The 21,158-nt window shown below is 35.8% G+C and overlaps 1 protein-coding gene across 1 annotated transcript in view; it reads right to left on the bottom strand.

Annotated features, from left to right (window-relative positions):
- LOC100888491 overlaps positions 1–9,046 on the bottom strand; it is a 36,077-nt gene extending 27,031 nt beyond the window's left edge. The window contains exon 1 of the mRNA XM_030990914.1: positions 8,830–9,046. The gene's annotated coding sequence lies outside the window, so the exon portion shown is untranslated. The remainder of the gene's footprint in view (positions 1–8,829) is intronic.
- Positions 9,047–21,158: the final 12,112 nt, after the last annotated feature.

Here is a 21,158-nt window from a genome sequence, read left to right as displayed (position 1 = left end):
AGTTGTGCCCTAATTCAATATCCACGACGAAAATTGTATTTCTTTCTTCTTATTTTCTCTTCTCATTCATCTATGACTCATTAATCAATACTCATCATCCAGCCCTCCGCAAAATGTAATTTTATCATGCTATTTTTGATTGCGTGTATGTGAAAAAGATTCGACAAGGGAGAGACCATTTTTATGGGGGAGAGCACGAGAGTCGCAACTCCCAACCACATTTTCTGCACGACTACATGGTGTGTGGAAGGACAAAATAATATGCATGGCTCATAGTGGGCTAGAATTCGTGTGTCATGGGGATGGGGAACCAGTTAAACTTGTATATTTTTTAATTTATAGTTTTGGTCTCCTCAAACGGAATATGAAACTCGCGAGAATAATTCGTGAGAAACTCGTGGCATGCAAATAACAACTGTGAGCGAGTAATTATTTGAGAAAGTTTGTGAAAGTTTATGGCTCGAGGAAGAAACTATTCTACAAATTCTACAACTATACCCTAAATCTGAAAATTAATCGGAGTAAATTTAAAATACTAGGGTATTCAAAAGTCCGTTAATCGGTATAGTCACAGTACACTCGATTTAAAAATATATATTGACAACGGCAATTTAATTTTGAAGAAGATTACAAGTTATATTTCACAAATCATTTGAGAGTTATAATTAACAATGTTATAAAGCACAAATGCTCATGATGGTCGGTGCCATTTAATAATTATCATTAGTTAAATCCAAAGGCAAAATAGAGTGTCCTAAAACACGACCCCCCCCCCCCACCACCACCCTACAGCAATTGTTATATATTTACCGTAGATCGACTCATGATAGTCTAGGAATCGGGTCATAACAAAATTCTCAGAGAATCTGATTCAGGGTTTATTACACATTGATTTAGCTAATTTACTAATAAGGATTCAATGAAACAATAGAGCTGTTTGATATTTATTTGTAATTCGTTAAAATATTCGAGTGTAAGACTCTATAACGAAAAAACGAAGTGATATACCGCGCTGATATACACAGCACGTTAACATTACGTGGAGAAGCAACCGGTGGATATAGCCTCTACATTATGATAATAATAATTGTGATTTATATAGCGCATAATAATCATTGAAGATAATTCTCTATGCGCTTTACATTTTTACATTCATACAATTTTTATTATCATAAACAAATTACAAGTCGGCTTTTGTTTTTGCATGACATTTTGTAAGCAAATAATAGCAATGACTGTATTTTATGGCTCATAAGCTTCAATTTGATATATAATTTTCCATTTCATTTTTCAGTTCGAGATGGTCTTTAATCATGAATAACACTGATCCGCAAATGTTTGTTAGAGCCTATGTATGGTAGACGAAATGAGTATTAGACAAACTGGAATAGGACAAAATGGTTAGTAGACTAAATAATTAATAGACCAAATGGGTAGTAGACTAATAGGAGATTAGACCTTATGGAAATTAGACCTTAGACCAAATAAATATTAGCCTAAATATTCATTAGACCAAATGAGAAGTAGACGAAATGATAAGTAGATTATGTGAATAGTAGACTGGCTGGGCGTAGACCATATGGGAATAGACTAATTGGGTTGTAGACGAGCTGGCTGCAGACCGAACGGCAATTTACCAAAGCAAAACTAAAAGATCGAGCCCCCAAATCTCTCCGATCCCTGATGTGACATCATCATCATCATCATCATCGATATATACGGGAGTGAGGTAGTCCTGTAGATCTCTCGGTCGTCTTCCAAGATATAAGTTCAATTATCAGTTTGCGACTTAAAACGCAGTGCAGAATGCGTGGATGTCAGGTATTGTTTAGCAAGCCAGTGTTTATCTACATCTAGACGATGCATTTTGTACTGCAGACAAACAGTGTAGCGTGAAACCACATAATGTTTATCATCAGTCAACCATACCACCAGAGTCAAAGAAACATGACAAAATCGTTTTTAGGGGATTTTTAAATCAATTTTCGCAAATGTTTCTTTGTCCCTTAAAAATGCGAAAATATTTGAGGTATTTGTTTAGTGATTTCGTACAAAAGGAAATCGCGGGTCTTTTTTCTAGTACACTACAATTTGTAACAAACATTACCACAGGTCCTCGCGGGCAGTTCCATGTATGGAAAAATTTGAGGTGCTAACAGTTTTGTCACAGTAAGTTTTTTTTATACGAAAACTTATTCCGGAAAAACCCCAGATATTTTCCACTCGGTTACCTTTTCCCACGGGAACCCAATTGCCCATCTAAGGGGACCGTGAGGTGTTTTTCACCACTAAAGGGGCGTGTACTTTATATATTTGTTTCCTTCAATAAGGGGGCTCGATCTTCTACGCCTCTAACATTGATTTCTGTTGTCATTGTATTTAAAACACCCGACGATTACATACAATTCGCATTTCTAGATAAGTATTATCCATTGTTACCTCCATAATCAATACATATAAAACAATTGCTTCAAAATTATCAATTCGAATAGAGGACTACCTTACAAGATGTTATAGTAATATAAGAAGCAACTATACCATTCACCTAGAGCCCCCATCACACCAGACTAGTTTTCACTATGTTCTGGAACCGTCCTTGAAATGGTAAAACGGATTGTGATAGGGGTATAATGTGTAACTAATGTCTATAATACGATCCTAGTTCTTTTATAAACAGTCCTCAATACGTCCATCTCGTCTGAACCACGTCCACAATCAGTTCATAGCAACTTCAGATCGGGTAAATTTGTTCAAGCCAGTCAATAGTCAGTTTAAACCCGTTCTGAACTAGTTTTACCTCGTTCCCAATACGTCCAAATCCATTCTAACTAGTTCACAACTTGTTCCAACTCGTTTGTAACCCGACATCAATTTGTTCTCACCTCGTTCTTAGTGCGTTCGAACGCGCTCCTAGTGCGTGTGCCATCCAGTCCTGGCTCGAGGGCTATACAAACCCAGCGCGTTCTTGCCATTCCTCATTCCCGTTCAACGCTTAAAGCTGGGCAGTTGATGCTCGACCACGTCGCGTTATAGCACGTCCCTAGTAAGATCAAAGTACGGCAATTCCGTTCATAGTACGACCATCTCGTTTTAAGTACGTTGTCACTCCGTCTAATTGCAGGTCGGGGAAAATTGTGAACAGGCTCAAAGTTCTAGAGCACCCTTTCCGTCCAAGCCCTTCCATGAAGTTCTTAAACAGATCTTTAACAGTTGTTACTACGTTCACTCCGCTAGCACACAATTTGAGCCCGTTTAGTAACATTTTCCAGATGTGGGGCTCAACCATCTAGAAGCCATGTATGAGAATGTGTGCTTTCAAACGATATTTGATAAACGATGTTTTATTTTCTGATCACTTTTTTAAAATCAAGAACTACACTGTTGCTCATAAGGTTAGAATATTTCTGTTTTTTAGACAGATCCCTCTGTTTAATAATTGAAGCACATTAGTGATCACCTCTGACCAGGTGTAATGATTACATATTGAGTCCAAATTGCGAGGTGGAATGCATTCATGCTAGCCGTTTGTTTGGCGCTATAAAAGGCAAGATAATTATTTGCCGTGTTGTCCTTTTCCTACAAGGAATCTGTATTGAAGAGATCCACGTTTTAAGAATTAGATGTTTAATTTTCTACCAAGTTTGACACACGAGTTTATTAGGCTATGCCTCGCCGTTACCACTTGCATTACGCCAACAAGTGCTTGAAATCTGACAGGATGGACACAAACAAGCCGATGTTGCTGATTTCCTTGGAATATCACAGAGTACGGTCTGTAAAATCCTCAAAAGTAATTGAGAGGAGGGTTATTTGAGGCCGCAAAAATCTCCAGGACGATATCACGACGGACGATAAGACGAGATGAAAGGTAACTGCGTAATCTGTGCCGTAGAAACCGGAAGTGCTTGTGGAGGAAACATCATGGAATCAACGTTTACCGCCAAACTACTATTCGAAGATTGCTTCAGCATGGTTGCCGAGCAAGACGAAAGGTCCAAGTGTCCATGTCTATCTGCTCCAAGCACAGAGAGTTATCCAACGTCGCTGACCTAGGGGACACAGACACACAGTAGACAACAGCTTGAACACTGGCAACATGTAATCTTTACAGATGAAAGCCTCTATATCCTTGACCGTATAGATGGAAGACAAAGGGCTTTGGAGATTACGTGGCGAGAACCTCTGCACTGATTGCCTCCATGAAACAAATCAAGCTGAGGGCGGCTCAGTAATGCCATGGGTCAGTATAAGGAGGAAAAACGCCATTTCTGGAGCGGACTGGAAGCGTCAACGCTGTCGTGTATCGAGACATCATGGAGAACCATTGCTTCCACCACACGCAAGAAGGGTCTATGGAAAGAAATTTCAGGTGCAAGACAACAACACTAGACCACAAAGGGCAGCTACTGTGAGATTATTCCTTGATACAGAGGGGGTGCATGCAGCAGATTCCATGGCCTGCTTGCTGCCCTGGTAGTACCCTATTTAGCATGCCTGGGATGGTCTAGCCTAGCCCGACCCATCAATGAGAAGGACAATATTCCTCAAACTCTACAGGAGTCGTCAATCCAGGCTATGACAGGGTTCATGGGACGCCCTCTCGATTGACAGCTTCAACAAGCTCGCGGACAATATACCATGGCGTCTTAACTCGCTAACCATACTCGATATTATTTAGTCGACATTTGTGACTGAGTGACTCTTGAAAGTTCAATACGAAACATTTTGTGTGTTAAAATGACCAAGGTTACAAATTGGAACCAAGACAGTAATCTTTTAGGCCCCATAAGCCAGTTTGGTTTAAAACAGAATATACAGTTTCTAAGGGTTAACTGTGGTTTGATTTTCTTTCTGATATGTTTGGAAGAGAGAGATTTGAATATTAATTTGATTGTAAATTGTTATGTAATTCAGCTGAAACTGCGATATAATAATAAAACAAATTGAACTGAACTGAACAATCAAAGTGTCAATTATTTCATGAACAGAGGTTAAAAAATATTCCAACTGTATGGGCAAGAGTCTGTAATGCCTAATTTATCTCTGATCTCTATTATCTATTTCGTGATGGTATAAGTTTGTTCCTTTGTGTCGGCTGTTTTTCAATCATTTAGTTATTCTGAGATGCAGTGAACAACTTAATTAGCCCATCAAAGCTTTCACGTGAGAGTCTTCTGTTTCAGCACAATTTGTCTTAATATTTGGTAACGCTATGAGTTTTTTGTAGGTATATAGTGTAAGTGTGTTTATTCGGACTTTGAGTCCATTTAGCTATTATAGCCATTCTAATCGATGAACATCGAACGAACAGAAGTTCAGGTAAATATGTAAATCCCCCGATGGACCTTGTAACGCGAGCTCACGAGTGGGAGGAGCGCGATGTTTTTACAAATATTGAGAAGAGGAGGTGTCGACAATTCAACCCCATATCACAGATTAAGAGGTTGGGTACAATCCCAAAATTCCTTTATATTTGCACCATCTGTTCATGGGTCAGCCTTTCTGTAAACCCTTAAGACAATCGCCTATTTTTCCAACCGAAATTAAAAGCCAACGCCCTTAATTTCCTACCTCGTATATACTTACTCCAAAATAAGGCCGGTTTTATTTGAACAATAACTTAATCAGTCATGAAATCATTTCAACTTTTCATCCTCGATTTTTGATAATCCAATCGTCGAAGTTGACGAATTCCCTATTAAGGGTTAATTGAACTGTATGTGGGTCTTTATGAGGACAGTAAATCACGCTGTCATCGATATACAAATGAAGGTTCCATAAATGAAATACTGAGGGTAAATCGTTGATGAATATGATGAATAATAGTGGACCCAAAATAGATCCTTGAGGTACCCCGATAGGCTCGATAGGTAATTCTTCGGAAATACAGTTGCCTATACAATTTATTCTCCGATCTGAAAGTTAGTTTTATAAACCATGATCCCTATTCTTGTCAAATCTTTTTTGTAGATCTACAACAACAGCAAAAAATCGGTAAACGATCCCTCATCAATAGCCTCCAACCATTAATCAATGCCGTAGAAGTAGAGTGTTTTGGACGAAAATCCGATTGCTCTACTGAAAGTACGTTGTTTCTATTCAAGTGCTGCACAAACTATTTTTAGATCACCCTTTTCACCCTTTTGCAAAACATGCATAATATCGTGATCATGGTACCAATCAATAGTGAACAAAAAGAAAGCGTGGTACAAATAAAACCACACCCAATTTAATATGATACGATTTATATACTCAGGCTTAAACTTAGGTCGAGATTTCGGACTGCCCTTTAACACCCCGTGTTTACCACATAGTGAACCACACTGTGGTACCACATAGTCAAACACAGTGTGGTACCACAGCGTGCTACCACATGTGGGCCACATGTGATTTTGGGACGAGTGGTAACACTATAGTGTACAATGTGGTTGATATCACAGTGTGGGCCTCATGTGATTTTGGGACATGTGGTAACGCTGTGGTGTACTATGTGGTTGATACCACAGTGTGGGCCACATGTGATTTCGGGACATGTGGTAATGCTGTGGTGTACTATGTGGTGCGTACCACATTGTAGTGACGCTGTGGTATCAACTTTACCACATAGTACACCACAGCGTTACCACATGTCCCAAAATCACATGTGGCCCACACTGTGGTATCAACCACATAGTATACCACAGCGTTACCACACTGTGGTACGTACCACATAGTACACCACAGCGTTACCACACGTCCCAAAATCACATGTGGTGGCACATATAACACGTAGTCTCCACACTGTGGCATCTACCACATAGTCTGGTAAATTGTGGCATCCACCACATAGTCTACCACACATTTACCACATAGTCTACCACATCCACCAGATGATAAAATTAATTAGTACTTTACGCTATAAGTAGCAATTGTACTAATTAATTTTGCCAATAGCAACAATTAACACAGCATCACTGGACCATCTGCTATTTCCAATGTAAAGGCATTGGTAATGGGGAGACTTGTTTCTGTCTTACAACTTTCCATATAGGTTACTTGTATTTTATTGAATATATTTTAGTTCATAATTAATATTTTCCTAATTGATGTTTAATTAAATGTAATTTAAACAAAGTAGTGAAATGTCCTGATAAATGGCAATTTATATTGTGTAAGACTTTTGAATGAATGAATTGCATATAACTAAACCATCAGTAATTTAGAAATATGCTTTAAACGCAGATACATTGTATAAAAACATAGATCTGCACGCGCCCCGTATTCATTATGCAAATGAACTGCTGTCATCTGGTTCAACTGAAAATAAGCCCACGGACCAGTTGTCAACTGGTGCAACTGGAAATATGCCAAAAGTCAGAAATTAACTGGTTTAACTGGAAATAGGCCCACAGGCTATGTGGATATTACTCTGTGGTAAACCACATGATCTCAAAATCTCACACTGTGAAGATACTATGATCACAGAGTTTGCACGTAGGTAGATAAATACCACACTGTTGCAAATATTTGTCAATCTGTGTTAAATATGTACGACTATGTGGTAAACCACATAATTTGAGCCCCACACTGTGATAATACTGTGAACACAGAGTTTACACATAGCTCAGTACATACCACACTGTGGTACATAGGTATCACTCCGAGTTAAATATGTACGACTATGTGGACAATGTGGTAAACCACATGATTTGAACCACATACTGTGACAATACTGTGAACACACAGTTTACACATAGCTCAGCACATACCACACTGTGGTACATATATGTCACTCTGTGTTACATGTGTACGACTATGTGGTGAACCACATGATTTGACCCCAAACTGTGACAATACTGTGACCACAGAGTTAACACATAGTTCAATACATATACCACTGTGGTAAATATGTGGTACTCTGTTTCAAGTATGTCAGTTTATGTGGATATTATGTGGTAAACTACATGGACTGAAACTCCACACTGTGACAACAATGTGAACACATAATGTCCACACAGTTTACACATAGTTGACTATGTGAACATAGTGTGGCAACACTGTGATTGTTCCATAAGAGTTTAAAGCCGCTCTAATAATCTATCGAGGTATAGAAATACATGGTATAATCAAATGTTACCAATTTCATCCGGAAAAACTCGTCTGCCTATTAGTATTACTAGCCTTTTTTTTCATATAGTAGACACCGGTTGCACAGCTACATAGGGCACGTGACCCCTCCCCCCCCCCCCCAACACCAATCGAAAGGTAAAAGAGAAAGGGAAAGGGAGGAGGGCAAAGTACGAGAAAATTAAGACACGTGGACCACTAACGCACCCCATCCCCAGTTGGGCTTGCAAATTCGCATTTCAATTTCTGGGCCTACCTATATTGCCCCCCCCCCCACACACACACACATTATTCCAGTCCCTCCTTATTGGTGGACTCTATACGCAACTGCGCGACATGCTAGATCATGTAGTATTTCTTCCTTGATCATATCCTATGCGGGTTAGGTATATAACTGCGTACGTGTCGTGTTATTATAAAAGAATTTATAAACCACACTATACAAATATTTGATCCCAGTCTGTGCTATGACATTGAGGACTTTTAGATTTGCGTGGACTGATACATGTGATGTCCATTCAAGGCAGTGCATTATCAGGACGTCGATCGTAGCCATCCACGTTGTCAATGTGCAAATCTAAAAGTCCCTATTAACGGCACGTTAGCTGCACCCACACGACACACCTCACTGAGCTTGAATTCTACAGATTGTGGCAACATTCCTTCTCGAAATTTCTGCAGACTTTTCTAAAGAGTGTCGGGTAAACTGGACCCAATACGTACCTAATGGCAATACTTATAGTGAACAAGGCGAACGAGTTGCTGAATTGCACCCACATTACACACGCAGAAATGTTAAATCCTCAAAATGCATCCAATTGTACTAGTATCAATACATGTAATGTCGTTTGCTGCTCTATAGAATACTAAATGCATGTAGCTTGACTCAATGATATGCCCTTTCGTTCTACTGTGTAGATTTTGTCAGTGCTCACTTCATAATGACCTTCCCACATCGTGTGCACATGCACGAATCAAAATTGTCGGGGATTCCCCATGACGTCGCCGTGTCTACACAGTGATGCATAAGCCTAGGCCAAAGGACAAAATAACGCCCCCACCGAATTTTGGTGCCGCTTCAGTATATGTTTCTTAATTATTGTATAGAAATCATAGTTATACTTGAAGTCAGCGTTACATCAGGGCATTCTAAAATCCTTGTTATTGTCAGGTATAGAAATGTGTTCATTGACATGTGAGTGTGCTTAAAATGTTGCTGATATAGCAATAAGTATTACAAAACTTGTTTGTCCCACAGTCACTCACTGAATATAGGAAACGTAGCTGTGCCTACTATGGTCCGCTGTTGTATAACAAACTCCCAATTTCTGTTCAGTCATGCACATCATTACAGTTGTACAAAAAGCAATGCCGTCTTTTTATGCATTTACTGCGACTCTTTAACCTTTTTTGTAAACTCTCAAAAGTGCAATAGGCCTTCTGCACTCTATTCCTTTAATAATTAATTTATTAATTAAGTCTACATGGGAAGATAGACGAAATTCGTTTTCTGACCTCTAAGATCAATCTTGATATATTATGTCTTACTGAGACATGGTTGCATGACATGATAGATGATAGCGTAGTTAAAATGATGGCTATCACTTAATAAGAAGAGACAGGAATAACAGCACTAGAGGAGGTGGTGTCTGTATATATGTTCGTAATATCATTGTTTTTTCAGAAAGATATAACTTGTTAAGTATTAACGTAGAGGCCACTTGGATTGAATTATCATTGAAATCTGATAAACTTATCATTGGGTGTTTATATAGACCACCGAATTCTGACTCTTCTTATTTTGATAATATGCTGAATATTTTTGAGAAAGTAGCATCTGAAGATAAGGACCTAGTTATATTGGGTGATTTTAATTAATATGATTATAAGTTTGATGCTGCAAGTTTTAGTGATAATCCTGTTAATATGATTGAAAATCTCTTCTCATTAACACAATTGATCCATAAACCCACCAGGGTTACAGGCACCTCTTCTAAATGTTTAGACCATATTCTTACTTCTGTACCAGATAAGCATATACTAAGTGACGTAGCTAAGATATCCTTAAGTGATCATTACTTTATATACACATGTATAAATGTCAACAATACTTCTAAGAATGTTCATAATGTAATACGATTTAGAGACTATAAGAATTTTAACGAGAATGCTTTTATTGATGATTTAAAACATTCTGACGTACTTAATAATAATTGTACTTTTTGTATTCCCCTACGAGAAAAGTGGGTTGAATGGAAACAGGCTTTTTTAAATTGTTGTAACAAACATGCTCCTGTAAAAGAATGTCGGGTTAAAACTAGGCACTGCCCATGGATAAATTCTAATATTATTAAACTCATTTATAAAAGAGACTACTTAAAGAAAAAATATGATAGACTAAAAATTCCATATCTATTGACTGAATATCGAAATCTCAGGAATTCAGTCACCAAGCTCATACGAAAAGAGAAGAGAGAATATTTTGATTCAGTATCTGAGAGATACAGTAATGATAGTAAGAAGTTATGGAAGGAGTTAAGCAAAATTACTGGAAGGGGGAAAAAAGACTCTGTTTTACCATCTGATTTAGACAGTAATAAATTGAACGATTATTTTGTAAAATATTGGTAAAAAGATTTCAGAAACTTTCAGTAATCACGATTTATCATGGAACCACCCTGAAAGTATACATACCTTTGTCTTGAAATCAATTAGTCCCGGGAAAACTAAACATAATCTCTCTCTATTGTCGAAAGAGAGTAGCCTTGATATCTTAGAATTTGATAGAAAATTACTTCAAATCTCAGCTCCTTATATTAATATTTCTCTTAATTGTCTTTTTAATGAAAGTTTAAATTGTGGATTTTTACCTAATGATTGGAAATTGGCCAGAACTACGCCTGTTTATAAAGGTAAAGGCGATAAAAATAATATTTCAAATTATAGACCCATCTCAGTTGTATGTCATATTGCTAAACTGCTTGAAAAGGAAGTTCAGTCTCAATTTTTATCTTACTTGCAGACTAATCATCTTATTAGTGTTGACCAATATGCTTTTTTGCCAAATCATTCAACGAATACATGTTTACATAGAGTCATTGATGACTGGTACGAATCTTTTAATGAAAAAGAAAAAGTTGGTGCATGTTTTCTTGATATTTCTAAATGTTTTGATTGTATTGACCATGAACTTTTGTTGTCCAAATTGAATAAGTATGGTATTTTAAATACTGAACTTAAATGGTTTTCTAGCTTTTTATCTGGTCGGAAACAAGCAGTTTATTGTCATGGTAAACTGTCCGAATCAAAGGACATAACTATAGGAATTCCTCAGGGGAGTATTTTAGGCCCCTCACTCTTTCTTGTTTTTATAAATGATATAACTGATTGCTTACGATTAAGTACATGTAATATATACGCTGATGATGTTGTCTTATATGTTTCTGATATGGATATTAATGTCATTACATCTAAGCTCCAAGCAGATTTGTATGCTATAAATGAATGGTATTGTAAAAATAGATTACGTATTAATACTAATAAGAGTAATATTATGCTGTTGAGTAGTAACACACGAGGTAACGATGAATTAAGTCTGAAGGTACATATTGATACTGAAACAGTAGAACAAGTAAGAAGTATCAGATATTTAGGGATTGAAATTGATGATAGATTATCTTGGGATATCCACATTAAATCTCTTACCAAATCATTAAGTTATAAGATTTTTACTTTGAGAAAGCTCAGTAAATTTGTAAGCTCTACCATTTTAAATAAAATATACAAATGTACCATACAGCCAATCTTAGATTATTCTTGTTCCGTATGGGGAAACTGTTCTTTACAAAACAGAAATATTCTTTTAAGACTGCAAAAAAGAGCTGCACGTATTGTCGTAGGGAATTTTGATTATAATGTAAATAGCTTGAGTATAATAAATTCATTAAAATGGCAATCCATTGACACTAGACGGGACTATTTTTTATCATGTATAATGTACAACTGTATTCATGGAAAAGCCCCAGTACGATTATGCAATGAAGTGGAAATGGTTTTTGACAGACATGGTTTTAACACTAGACTTGCCAATACGCTAAATGTTGTTTTACCTAAGCCTAATCTTGAATGTTTTAAGAATTGTTTTAGATACGCTGGAGGTAAAATCTGGAATAGTCTACCTTCTGCTTTTCAAAATGCTAAATCTATCGATGATTTTTTTAAACGTATGTACAAGGACAATTTTTTTAAACCTGTGTAATACAATGCCGATTCATTTACTGCTTTGACATGGCTTATCTTTCTCTCTCTCTCTCTCTCTCTCTCTCTTTCTTTTTCTCTCTCTCTCTCCATTTCCCTCTCCCCTCTTTCTTTCTTTATTTCCCTCTCCCTCTTTCTTTCTTTCCCTCTTTCCTCCTTTACTTTTTACCAGTTTCCTTATATCTTCTCTCCTCTTCTATTTTTAGGGTGATATTTAATGCCTTTTATTAAATGTGATTTGATATTTTTTTCCTCTGTTAATTTCATTTATTTCATTATCGTTTTTGTTTGTTTTTTGTTTTGTTGTGCTTTTTACTATTTTTAATGCGTATTATGCTTATATGTTAGTTTTATACTGTTCTTACCTTTGCCTGTGAGCTTTGGTGATATTCGTTATTTATATTTCCGTGTTTTATCCTGTTCAGGACCATGATGTAAAACAGATTTTGTATCTACAATGTATATCTGATTCTTGATATCCTGATTAAATATATTTCAATAAAAATAAATCAATCAACATACTTTAAATGAATACAAAACAAAGTGCATCTTAAATAAAACAAAAATAAATAAATAGTTAACAATACAGAAAAGATGTAGCTGCTGCAAGCTTAACAACAAACTAATGTATACCAGTCAGTCCTGATATCAGTATTAGTGTAACAATAGTCATATAGTGGGAGCATGAAGTTGAACAATTCATGACTATACATAATTATATATGTTTGTTTGAATAATACTTGTTATAAGATAGTAGTATGGTACTCTCTGTAACGAATTATTATGTATACTGTTGTATCACATTAATTTTCTATTCTGTTTTAGAATTGGCTTTCACCGTGTGAATGCGGCTAACAATAAACACAATTACAATAATGATGAGGATTATTATTATCATCATCATAATTATTATTATTATTAATATTATAATTGTTATCATTAGGTGATACGTACGTAGACGTATCACCTTTTGATTTCGTCAAGATTTTTATTATTTATTTATTTATTTATTAGGTGATACGTAACGAAGTCAACGTATCACCTTTTGATTTCGTCAAGATTTTTCTTTATTATTATTATTATTATTATTATTTATTTTTATTATTCTTCCTCGAATTTGTTCGCAGGATATCTCAAGACTGAATAAAGCCATTATCATGAAACTTTCAATGATGATAGATCTTAGTCTAACTTAGAACTGTGTGACTTTTCAGACAGTCAGGTCATCGTGACGTCATCCAGGCGCCATTTTGTGAAAATCAACTTATGATCATATCTTCATAAAGGAAAGCCATTTTTCATTCATATTTATCATGATTAAACTCAATATCCGTCCGGTCAATTTCAAGTCAATAAATGCGCGCAAAAATGCGCGTACGCTTATGTCCGCGCGTTTACGCGCGCGAAAAAAATTAAAATGCTCCAAATCATCCCAATTTTTTTTTACATCCGTTTCAGGCCATATGGAGCATTTGATAAAAAAATACGCACACGCGCATGCGCGCGCATTTTCGCGCGTACTGGCATTTTGCAATATAGAATCGCCGAATTTTTTCTGTCATTATATTTGATACATTTTTCCAAGCATTTTGATAACTTGTTCACCTTTTAATAACGCAATGAGCGTCCGTCAAAGTTGACAGCACGCGCAGATCTGCGTTATCTTTATCCACCATACATTGGCAAAAACATGCCTATACAAAATTCATTGTAACTGTTCAGATGGATGGGAACTCCCAATATGTTTTCATATTTAGATAGATTATGAGTTGGAGATATGATTTCATGTCTCATTTGACCCTCAATTAACTCATGATGTCATCATAATGGCCTCCAAACTCAAAATTTCAATTTGCATATTATGACGTCAGCATATTTTTGGAAAATTAATTGTATCTCTGTAAATATTGATCAATTTTCTTTTAAATTTTGAAATGTTCTAGCTGAGACAATTTGCTACAAGTATAGTTGCCACAATTTTTCATTTTGACTAAGGCATCAAGGCGTACTTTTGCGATTAAAGGAGGCATGTCAATTTTTTCACATTTTGCGTGTATTCTCTATGGGACATGACTTTTTCTCAAAACTGGATTCTACACTCCTGTCTTTTGCGAGCGAAATCTCCCATATTTTAGCTTTGTTTTCGCTGAGCTTCGAATATGTTGTAGCTGAGACAATAAGCTATCACACGTGTGCCTTTTATATTTCGATCAGATGCCGGGATTATGCTCATATTTCACTTGAAAAGTAGGATTTCTGAATTCCATTTCCCGTTTACGTGTAATCGCTATGGGAGATGTTTTGGTATATCGGTAACGCACTTGACTTCCAACCTCGAGATCACTGGTTCGAGTCCGGGTGTCTCCAACAATTTTTTGCTTCACTTTTTTTTTTCCTTTTGACCTTCACTGTACCATCTCCTTTGATTATTTAAACACGTAGATTCGCAAATAATGTCATAAATAACCCTTTTTACTTTATTATTACCCTATTTTCACTTAATCCATTACTTTTTGCGTGTAATCCCTATGGGAGATGACTTTTTCTCAAATCTGGAGTCTACATTCCTGTCTTTTGCGAGCAATATCGCCGTTATTTCGGCTTGGATTTTGTTGATTTTTGAGTATGTTGTAGCTGAGACTATATGCTATCTAAATCAACCCTCATTTTTACAATAAGATGTCATGATCGCGCTCATGATCATCATTATCATAATGATGATAATCATTTATCAATTACATTTTCATTTCTTTGAATAAGATAAAATCGTCAAAAGGTGTTCTTCATGATGTAAATTAGAGTCAAATGTGTAACTGGTTACTGCACTGGTTCAAAGGTCATATATTGTTTCAATCTATCTTCCCTAGATCCATGATGATCAAGGAGACACAATTTAATCTTGACATATGAATAGATCATAATGGGAGAAGCATATGAATGGAGAAGCATTTTACAAAATAATATATCGTGTAATGCATTATTCGTTATGTAAACCATTATCATACGTATCACCTAATTCGTCTAAGTGACGAATTAAAGTCTAGTTTATTTATTATTATTCTTCCTCGAATTTGTTCGCAGGATATCTCAAGACTGAATAAAGCCATTATCATGAAACTTGCCATGATGATAGATCTTAGTCTAACTTAGAACTGCGTGACTTTTCAAAGACTCAAAATTATCGTGACGTCATCCAGGCGCCATTTTGTGAAAATAAACTTATGATCATATCTTCATACGGAAAGGAATTTTTCATTCATATTTATCAGGAAGAAGATCAATATCCATCCGGTCAATTTCAGATCAATAAACGTGCGCAAATGCGCGCGTGCGCGTTCGTACGCGCGTTTACGCGCGCGAAAAAAATTAAAATGCTCCAAATCATCCCAAATTTTTTTTGCATACGTTTCAGGCCATATGGAGCATTTGACAAAAAATCACGCAAACGCGCATGCGCGCGCGTTTTTTGCGCGTACTAGCATTTTGCAACATAGAATCGCCGAATGTTCTCTATCATCATATTTGGTACATCTTTCCAAGCATTTTGATAACTTGTTCACCTTTTAATAACGCAATGAGCGTCCGTCAAAGTTGACAGCGCGCGCGGACCTGCGTTATCTTTATCCACAATACATGAGCAAAAACATGTCTATACAAAATTCTTTGTAACTCTTCAGAATAGATAGAAACTCCCAATATTTTTTCATATTTAGATAGGTTATAAGTTGGAGATATGATTTCATGTCTCATTTGACCCTCAATTAACTCATAACGTCATCATAATGGCCTCCAAACTCAAAATTTCAATTTGCATATTATGACGTCAGCATAATTTTGTAAAATTGATTGTATCTCTGTAAATATTGATTGATTTTCTTTTAAATTTTGATATGTTCTACCTGAGACAATTTTCTACAAATAAATAATCCACAATTTTCCATTTTGACAAAGGCATCATGGCGTATTTTTGCAATTAAAGAAGGCATGTCAATTTTTCACATTTTACGTGTATTCTCTATGGGACATGACTTTTTCTCAAAACTGGATTCTACACTCCTGTCTTTCGCGAGCAAAATCTCTGTTGTTTTAGCTTCGTTTTCGCTGAACTTCGGATATGTTGTAGCTGAGACAATGAGCTATCACAAGTGCGCCCTTTATTTTTCGATTAGATGCCGGGATCATGCTCATATTTCACTTGCAAAGTAGGATTTCAGAATTCCATTTCCCGTTTACGTGTAATCGCTATGAGAAATGTTTTGGTATATCGGTAACGCACTTGACTTCCAATCTCGAGATCCCTGGTTCGAGTCCGGGTGTCTCCAACAATTTTTTTTCTTCACTTTTTTTTTCCTTTTGACCTTCACTGTACCATCTCCTTTGATTATTAAAACACGTAGAATCGCAAATAATGTCACAAACAACCCTTTTTACTTTATTATTACCCTATTTTCACTTAATCCATTACTTTTTGCGTGTAATCTCTATGGGAGATGACTTTTTCTCAATCTGGAGTCTACATTCCTGTCTTTTGCGAGCAATATCGCCGTTATTTCTGCTTGGATTTTGTTGACTTTTGAGTAAGTTGTAGCTGAGACTATATGCTATCTAAATCAACCCTCATTTTTTCAATAAGATGTCATGATCGCGCTCATGATCATGATCATTATCATCATGATCATCATTATCATAATGATGATAATCATTTATCAATTACATTTTCATTTCTTTGAATAAGATAAAATCGTCAAAAGGTGTTCTTCATGATGTAAATTAGAGTCAAATGTGTAACTGGTTACTGCACAGGGTCAAAGGTCATATATTGTTTCAATCTATCTTCCCTAGATCCATGATGATCAAGGAGACACAATTTAATCTTGACATATGAATAGATCATAATGGGAGAAGCATATAAATGGGAGAAGCATTTTACAAAATATATATCGTGTAATGCATTATTCGTTATGTAAACCATTATCATACGTATCACCTAAATCGTCTAAGTGACGAATTAAAGTCTAGTTAGGTGATACGTACGTAGACGTATCACCTTTTGATTTCGTCAAGATTTTTATTATTTATTTATTTATTTATTTATTTATTATTATTCTTCCTCGAATTTGTTCGCAGGATATCTCAAGACTGAATAAAGCCATTATCATGAAACTTGCCATGATGATAGATCTTAGTCTAACTTAGAACTGCGTGACTTTTCAAAGACTCAAAATTATCGTGACGTCATCCAGGCGCCATTTTGTGAAAATAAACTTATGATCATATCTTCATAACGGAAAGGAATTTTTCATTCATATTTATCAGGAAGAAGATCAATATCCATCCGGTCAATTTCAGATCAATAAACGTGCGCAAATGCGCGCGTGCGCGTTCGTACGCGCGTTTACGCGCGCGAAAAAAATTAAAATGCTCCAAATCATCCCAAATTTTTTTTGCATACGTTTCAGGCCATATGGAGCATTTGACAAAAAATCACGCAAACGCGCATGCGCGCGCGTTTTTTGCGCGTACTAGCATTTTGCAACATAGAATCGCCGAATGTTCTCTATCATCATATTTGGTACATCTTTCCAAGCATTTTGATAACTTGTTCACCTTTTAATAACGCAATGAGCGTCCGTCAAAGTTGACAGCGCGCGCGGACCTGCGTTATCTTTATCCACAATACATGAGCAAAAACATGTCTATACAAAATTCTTTGTAACTCTTCAGAATAGATAGAAACTCCCAATATTTTTTCATATTTAGATAGGTTATAAGTTGGAGATATGATTTCATGTCTCATTTGACCCTCAATTAACTCAAAACGTCATCATAATGGCCTCCAAACTCAAAATTTCAATTTGCATATTATGACGTCAGCATAATTTTGGAAAATTGATTGTATCTCTGTAAATATTGATTGATTTTCTTTTAAATTTTGATATGTTCTACCTGAGACAATTTTCTACAAATAAATAATCCACAATTTTCCATTTTGACAAAGGCATCATGGCGTATTTTTGCAATTAAAGAAGGCATGTCAATTTTTCACATTTTACGTGTATTCTCTATGGGACATGACTTTTTCTCAAAACTGGATTCTACACTCCTGTCTTTCGCGAGCAAAATCTCTGTTGTTTTAGCTTCGTTTTCGCTGAACTTCGGATATGTTGTAGCTGAGACAATGAGCTATCACAAGTGCGCCCTTTATATTTCGATTAGATGCCGGGATCATGCTCATATTTCACTTGCAAAGTAGGATTTCAGAATTCCATTTCCCGTTTACGTGTAATCGCTATGGGAAATGTTTTGGTATATCGGTAACGCACTTGACTTCCAATCTCGAGATCCCTGGTTCGAGTCCGGGTGTCTCCAACAATTTTTTTCTTCACTTTTTTTTCCTTTTGACCTTCACTGTACCATCTCCTTTGATTATTAAAACACGTAGAATCGCAAATAATGTCACAAACAACCCTTTTTACTTTATTATTACCCTATTTTCACTTAATCCATTACTTTTTGCGTGTAATCTCTATGGGAGATGACTTTTTCTCAAATCTGGAGTCTACATTCCTGTCTTTTGCGAGCAATATCGCCGTTATTTCTGCTTGGATTTTGTTGACTTTTGAGTAAGTTGTAGCTGAGACTATATGCTATCTAAATCAACCCTCATTTTTTCAATAAGATGTCATGATCGCGCTCATGATCATGATCATTATCATCATGATCATCATTATCATAATGATGATAATCATTTATCAATTACATTTTCATTTCTTTGAATAAGATAAAATCGTCAAAAGGTGTTCTTCATGATGTAAATTAGAGTCAAATGTCTAACTGGTTACTGCACAGGGTCAAAGGTCATATATTGTTTCAATCTATCTTCCCTAGATCCATGATGATCAAGGAGACACAATTTAATCTTGACATATGAATAGATCATAATGGGAGAAGCATATAAATGGGAGAAGCATTTTACAAAATAATATATCGTGTAATGCATTATTCGTTATGTAAACCATTATCATACGTATCACCTAATTCGTCTAAGTGACGAATTAAAGTCTAGTTAGGTGATACGTACGTAGACGTATCACCTTTTGATTTCGTCAAGATTTTCTTTATTATTTTTATTATTCTGCCATGAATTTGTTCGCAGGATATCTCAAGAATGAATAAAGCCATAATCATGAATCTTTCAATGATGATAGATCTTAGTCTAACTTAGAACTGCGTGACTTTTCAAAGACTCAAAGTCATCGTGACGTCATCCAGGCGCCATTTTGTGAAAATCAACTCATGATCATATCTTCATAACAGAACGCCATTTCTCATTCATATTTATCACGATCAAGGTCAATATCTGTCCCGTCAATTTCAGGTCAATAAACGCGTTCAAAAATGCGCGTACGCGAACGTGCGCGCGTTAATGCGCGCGTAAAATTTTATATTGCTCAAAATCGTCTTAAATTTTTTTTGCATACGTTTCAGGCCATTATAAGCATTCATAAAAATTGCGCAAAACACGCATTTTTGCGCGTTTTCTTTCGTCACGGCCGAACGAAAAATAATTCCTCCGCAAAAACTTTTGACAGGATATTCCTCATAATTTTCCGAACAATTTGATACCAAGTTTGTCTCTTTATCACTATTAATAACGGAATGAGCGTCCGTTCAAAATAACCGTCCGCACGCGCGATTTTTGTAATACATAGCATATACGGGCAAAAACATGCCTATAAAAAGTCCATTGGGATGAATAAGGATTGCCAATTTTTTTGTCATATTTAGATAGAGTATGAGTCGAAGGTATGATTTCATATCTCATTAGGCCATTAAGTACATCTTGACGTCATCATAATGGCCTTGGAAGTCAAAAATACAAAAATGCATATTATGACGTCATTATGTTTATGGAAAATTTAGTGTATTTCTCTTAATATTCATCGATTCTCTTCTAGATTTTAATATGTTGTAGTCGAGGCAATCATCTTTGAGATCATTTAAATGATGTCATCATAGTACAAAATTCAATTAAAGGCCACATGTCAGAATTTTCGTCATTTGCGTGTTATGTCTATGGAAGGTGAATTTTGTTCACATCATGAATCTACATGGCATTCATCTATGAGCACTATCTTTCTTATTTGTGCTTTGTTTTCTCCCAAATTTGGGTATGTTATAGCTGAGACCATGGGCTATAAAATGGATATTTTAGTTTTTTATTCCGATGATGGGATCTTGTCGAAATTTTCAATTGAAAGTCGGATTTGCAAATTCCGTAGAACTTTGCAGTAATTATGATGTCACGTATGTCCTATTTGTGAAATTTTAACGTTAGCAGTGTCCTAGTATTGAATTGAATTGATAATGGTTTATTGAGAATAAAAATAAAAGAACAACAATGCATTGCGGCATAAACGGCCGAATTAGGAAATGTTTTACAAATTTAAAATGCAATATATACAAACATTCATATCAAATAACATCGAAATTAAAGAATTGAACCTGAACGAGTAAATTGTTAAAAATAATATTCAACTTCGAAATTTGGATTTCATTTTTGATCTTCCGAAATCATTTGATATAAAAGGAGATACAGAAAAGTGAAGAAGAACATGATGATGATGTAAAGCAAAGAAAGAAAAGAAAAGTGGATAGTAAGATGGTAAGATTAAGAAGAAGATAAAGAGGGAGAAGAAGAGGAAAAAGTATAAGAGAAGGAGGAAGAAAAATAAGATTCAAGTGGGGATAGTAAGAGGATAAACAGAGGGTACAGTAACACTATCCTAAGGTAT

The sequence above is a fragment of the Strongylocentrotus purpuratus genome, unplaced genomic scaffold (genome assembly GCF_000002235.5).
Source record: "Strongylocentrotus purpuratus isolate Spur 01 unplaced genomic scaffold, Spur_5.0 spur5_scaffold_19, whole genome shotgun sequence".
Lineage (NCBI taxonomy): Eukaryota > Metazoa > Echinodermata > Echinoidea > Camarodonta > Strongylocentrotidae > Strongylocentrotus > Strongylocentrotus purpuratus.
Note: the sequence above shows the minus strand (reverse complement) of the source record. Positions and strands in the feature narration are given on the sequence as shown.